Source organism: Glycine soja, chromosome 9, assembly GCF_004193775.1.
Source record: "Glycine soja cultivar W05 chromosome 9, ASM419377v2, whole genome shotgun sequence".
Lineage (NCBI taxonomy): Eukaryota > Viridiplantae > Streptophyta > Magnoliopsida > Fabales > Fabaceae > Glycine > Glycine soja.
The window spans coordinates 15,801,545-15,807,876 of record NC_041010.1 but is presented as its reverse complement, the minus strand read 5'-3'; the positions used below and the strand labels follow the sequence as shown (position 1 = coordinate 15,807,876).

Here is a 6,332-nt window from a genome sequence, read left to right as displayed (position 1 = left end):
CAGATGGGTTTGTAGCTACCTCATGCACTCCTCTAATGACTATGGCATCATTTCTGGTGCTAAACTGCTGGGAGTTGGAGGCCATCTTCTCAATTAAATTTCTGGCTTCAGCAGGAGTCATGTCTCCAAGGGCTCCACCACTGGCAGCATCTATCATACTTCTCTCCATATTACTGAGTCCTTCATAAAAATATTGGAGAAGAAGCTGTTCTGAAATCTGATGGTGGAGGCAACTGGCACATAGTTTCTTAAATCTCTCCCAGTACTCATACAGGCTCTCTCCACTGAGTTGTCTAATACCTGAGATATCCTTCCTGATGGCTGTGGTCCTGGAAGCAGGGAAAAATTTTTCTAAGAATACTTTCTTAAGGTCATCCCAGCTCGTGATGGACCTTGGAGCAAGGTAATACAGCCAGTCCTTTGCCACTCCCTCTAATGAATGAGGAAAAGCCTTCAGAAATATGTGATCCTCTTGGACATCTGGGGGTTTCATGGTGGAGCAGACAATGTGAAATTCTTTCAAATGTTTGTGCGGGTCTTCACCTGCAAGGCCATGAAACTTTGGAAGCAAATGAATCAGTCCAGTCTTAAGAACATATGGGACATCCTCATCAGGGTATTGGATGCACAAGCTTTCATATGTGAAATCAGGTGCAGCCATTTCCCTTAGAGTCCTCTCACGAGGTGGAGGTTGTGCCATGTTCTCAGAATGTGCAAAATCAGAATGCTCAGAATCAGAATGCTCAAAATTATAATGCTCAAGATCAGGATGTTCAAAATCACCAATAACAGAATGCACAGATTCACCAGTTATGGAATGCTCAGAATGATCAAAAGGTATAAAATGATGCCTAACTAATCTATGAAATGTCCTATCTATCTCAGGATCAAAGGGTTGTAAGTCAGATGGATTGCCTCTAGTCATACACTACATTCAGCATGCACACAACTAGTTGCCTTGTCATGTAAATAAAGGTGTAGGTTTGAACTACAGCTACCCTCAAATGATATCAAAATGACTTAAAATTTTGTGAGCAACCCTATAAAATGATGAGAAGATAGCACAAAAAATTTCAGACAAAAATTCAAAGTCTAACTATGAAAGCTAAAAATGGTAGGTTAAGAAAAATAAGTGAATAAAACTTGAAAAATAAAAAGTCTAGCTATTTTTCCCACACAATATGGATTAAAAGAAGTTACCACAAAAAAATTCAGCCAAAAATAACAACCCTAGCTACTAAAAAAAAAATCTCAAATAATTCAGCATGGGTGGTCGCTAAAATCCGTCTCTAATTGATTTCTACTACTACTCTGTTTTTCCGCAAGCTGATTTCTACTACTACTCTGTTTTCAAGCACAATCTTCACAGCAAAACACCCAAGATTGAAACAGGGGAGACGCTTAATGGAAAAACTGAAACAGAACACATATTAAACAAAATACCAGGACACTAAACAACACTAACACACATACTAACACAATACTAACAATTAAACATAAAACACGAAAGGATTAAACACACAACACTAGCTAGCTATGATGAACCTTTGGACACTGCTCCCCGGCAACGGCGCCAAATTTGATTGAGGCCGTACCCGAATCAAATAAACATGAAAATGCAGTAACTAGGAAGTGATCCTAGGTCGTTTCCCAACGAGCAGTGACAAGCCAAATGTTCATAATATACTTGCAGTAACAGTAACGATTGGGGGGGGGGGGGTTTGTTTGTTTTGTGATTAAAGAGCAGAACAAGTAAACTGAAATACGAAACTACTAATATTAAAAACGGGTTGTTTCCTCTGATTCAGAAGCCATTCTCTTATCCTGGGTTGGAGAATTCGTCCCTAACAGTCAACCACTTAATCCAACCCTAATTCAATTTACTAAGCGAAAATCAACTTAGGGTTTTCAATACGTGATTAGGCACCACATACACCAGTTAGCCCTTCGTCCATTAAGCATGAACGCAAGTTAGGCTCAGAGGCAATTAATCGAACACGAAGCGTGCACTGATTAATATTCACGAATTTGGGATACTGGTGAAGGGAGAACTGCCAGGAAACCACATTACAAGCGAAACCTCAAAGAGAGTTGGGCTTCGTCCTCAAAAGGAAACAACACCAGAAAATCTAGCCTTCCATGGATTCAAACAGAAAACGCAATTGAAACATGAAGCAGAAACGTAAATGAACGGAAACGTAAACGAACAGAAATGTAAAATGGAACAGAAACGTAAATGAGAGTAGAAGAAGAAGCAAGAATGAAATTGTAATTAGAAGCAGAAAACGTAAAATTGCATTACGAACTCAGAAACGTCAAAACAGAAAAATGAAAACCCTAAAACAAAGCTCTGAATAATGAATAGCATAACAGAATAGAATGCCCTGTATGAATCCCAAGGCAGCTATTTAAAAAGAGTCACTCAAAGTCACTGGGCCCTATTACAATACTCTGGCCCAAAACGAAATAAACACTGAACAACATAAAATAAAATTGCGAAATTTCCTAATTAGAAATGAACTAAGGTAAGCGCTGCTTTATTTGCCCTCTTCAAGTCCACAACCAAAATCCGGATTAAGCCCAATGTTTCATTAATTCCTGAAATTAGATTAAAAACATCAAATTAGCTAAATGAGCCCAAATAATAAAACTGCCAAATTATTTGACAATTCAGACCAATCAATAATTAAAATGGTGCAAAAAGGGTTTTGAAAATAGAAGAAAATGATGGCACATCACTCCTTCACCTCTATGATCTCAAAATCACTCACAAACTCATCTCCAACTCTCAAACCGGCTCCTGCTTCAAGCTCTGGTCTCTGCAGATCTTCACACAGCAGATTCTCTCAAAACTCTCTGCAACTTGGACCTTTCACTCTCTAGAAACCCTAGACATGCAAAGCTCTGAATCCCAGTCCAAACTCTCTTCACAAAATCTGATTTCATGCTTAAATAGGTGGCCTTGTTCGTGCTCATGCGCTTAGCGCACGTATGGACCGCTTAGCGCACGTTAGTGATTTTTGGCTTAGCGTGCCTTTCTCACTTAGCGAATGAACTGAAGCAGTGTGCTTAGAGAGATGAAGCGGTGCGCTTAGCGAACCTGTACAGCTCATCTTCTTCTAGATTCTCCCTCGTGCTTAGCCCAAGATGTTGGATCGAGTGGCCTCAGAATAATTAAGAAGGGGGGGTTGAATTAATTATTCCTAAAACTTTACCAATTAAAAATTACTCTTTTAAGGCTTTTACTTATGTTGTTAAGAGAATATGGAGTAGAAGAGAAACTTAACAAAAAGTAAAAGCAGAAATTAAATGCGCAGCGGAAAGTAAAAGAGTAGGGAAGAAGGAAACAAACACACAAGAGTTTTTACACTGGTTCGGCAACAACCCGTGCCTACCTCCAGTCCCCAAGTGACCTGCGGTCCTTGGGATTTCTTTCAACCTTGTAAAAAACCTTTTACAAGCAAAGATCCACAAGGGATGTACCCTCCCTTGTTCTCTTTGAACCTAGTGGATGTACCCTCCACTAGAACTGATCCACAAGAGATGTACCCTCTCTTGTTCTCAGTTAAACCCAAGTAGATGTACCCTCTACTTGTGCCACAAAGGATGTACCCTCCAATGTGTTAAGACAAAGATCTCTGGCTGTTACACCTTTGATACTTTATGAATGGGGATACAAAAGAATTCTCAGGCGGTTAAACCTTTGAACGCTTTTGTATTAGGGAATGGGAAGAATCAAAAGAATTCTCAGACTGTGTCATTTTGAATTCTTTGAAAAGGGAGAAGGGAGACACAAAAGAATTCAGGCGGCTAGTCCTTCCTTCTTTTGGAAAAGAGAGAAGAGAGACACAAAAAGAATTCAGGCGGTTAGTCCTTGGCGAATTCTTTTTGGCAAAGGGAGAAGAGAATGAAAAGGATGAATAGCACAAGTTTTCAAGGTTTAGAAAACCAAAAAACTTCAGAAAGCTTTTGGTACAAAGAAGAAGAAGAAGTTCAAAGAGATTCAAAGAGATTCAAGGCTTGTAAAGGATTGTAAGAGATTCTTGATAGAAAGATTGATTAGAAAGACTTGATTAAAATGTAAAACAAAGCCTTGCTTTTATAGACTCTTCATGTCTGGTCAAGAAGACCATTTAGAAGAGTTATAACTTTTTAGAAAAACTTAAAACCCATTTTGAAAAAGTCAAAACCTTTTTGAAGAGTTACATCTTTAGATTTTTCTGAAATAAACCCTGGTAATCGATTACGAAATAAGTGTAATCGATTACACAAAGCTTTTGAGTGAAACAATGTGACTCTTCACATTTAAATTTGGAACGTTGTAAATTCAGTTTGAAAACTTTTTCAAACTCATTTTTCTACTGGTAATCGATTACAACAATATGGTAATCGATTACCAGAGAGTTAAAACTCTTTGGTAAAGGTTTTGTCAAAAACTCATGTGCTATTCAAAGTTTTAAAAAAACTTTTTAATACTTATCTTGATTAAGTCTTTTCTTCATTCTTGAATCTTGAGTCTTGAATCTTGGTCTTGATTCTTGAGATCTTGAGTCTTGATTCTTGATTCTAGGCTTTCTTCTTGAGTCTTGAATTCTCCTTGATTCTTGAACTCTTGACTTGTTCTTGATTCACTTGAGATGTTCTTTGATTCACTTGAGTTGTTCTTTGGTCTTTTGAGCTTTTTGTTCATCACCTTTGTCATCATCTTTTGTTGTCATCATTGTTATCATCAAAACACCATTAAATCATTGTTGATTCATCATGAAGCCTTGCTTCTACACAAGAGTGTTGTGCTTAGCGGACGCTCGCTAAGCCAGCAGATTGGCTTAGCGAGAAGTTGAAAATAGCCTTTTCCAAAGCTTGCCTAATTAACCTGAAATTGAATGAAAATGATTATTAAACACACAAAATGAAAATACTAAGTATTTATTACCTATACTTAACAAAAAATACTTATAACATTACAAAATAACCATAAATTGGGAGAGTTTGATACAATTTATACAAGTTTTATACACAAAAGTTAGTCGTTTTCACCGACTAACAACTCCCCCAAATTTATAGTTTTGCTTGTCCTCAAGCTAAAGAGAACAACTCACTTGTCCTCAAGTGAAAATGACATACAGTGACTATGTACAAAGGTGTATGCTACAAAGTGACTGATTGCATGATAAGAGAATGGAGTAAAATGCCCTCATTACTTGTCTTTCACAAGATATGCAGTTATCCAAAGAGAAGAATAAAATGTAACCTGAAAAGATAGATGAAGTTAGGCATAAGATAGATATCAAGGAAAGTACCTTAAACCACAGTCTCACGGTTACTATTTCACTCAAGCACAAGTGTTTAAGCTATTCATTGATAACAACTAGCAAGAGGTCCAATCTTTGAATTTCATCTCATGCCATAAAGTCAGAAATGTATAAATAGAATCAGAAGGATTCAAAGGCTTGGCTACAAAAATTCATTGGTTTTTCTAGGATTCAAAGGCTTAGATTCTAAGAGAGTGCAAATCCTTGACTTATCCCAATGGTCTTGTATTATACAAGTAGCTTTCTCAATATCTTTTCTTCTTAAGTTGCTTTTGACATTATTGTAACAACACAATTTATTCTTTTTTTTTAACATACAACTTATTTGTTGTGTGTGCTGATGCTTAACCTTTTTCTTTTCATTCTAATTGACTTTCCTCCCCCAAATTTAGAGTAAATTTTCCTTGAACCATATGCTCTCCTAAAATCTAAACAAGGTATCAGGAGATAATATTTAAGTTCAGGGTTCAAATTTTTGACAATATCATTCAGCTCAAAAAGGGAGCAAAGGATGCAATTATCATTCAAGGTAAGCTATTTGGTCAAAAGAGCTTGTGTATGTACAATCATTGCCTTCATTATGTCCTCATTTATACATTTCATTCTAAAATTCAGAGATTCATGTAAAGATTATTACTCACAGCTAGTCGTTCACTCATAGTTTAAGGTCACACTCTTACCGATTTTGGTTCAAGCTTTTCTTTCACAATCGATCTGTCTACTAACTAACAATTCTAATTGCAAGTTCACATTCTTGTTCTTTCTTTGTCTAACATACACACTTACTCAAACTCATGATAAGAAACACAAACTCCATCAAAATTATGCACTCAATTTAAAATAAAAACATACATCCATTTCCCACAAAAAGATAAAAGTGTTGCACTGCCATGTCATTAAAAACCAAGTTAAACTGTTCAAAATGCTTCAGAGTAAGCATACTAATTATTCATAAATAAAACTAACAAAAAGGAATTACTATAATAAGACTATAATTAAAATAATAATAAACTAAATGGC

The 6,332-nt window shown here is 36.5% G+C and overlaps 1 non-coding gene across 1 annotated transcript; it reads left to right on the top strand.

Annotated features, from left to right (window-relative positions):
• The first annotated feature begins 215 nt into the window (after positions 1-215).
• LOC114369025 lies at positions 216-322 on the top strand. The gene has a single exon (XR_003657488.1). It is a non-coding gene; the product is annotated as a small nucleolar RNA R71 (small nucleolar RNA).
• The last annotated feature ends 6,010 nt before the right edge of the window (positions 323-6,332 follow it).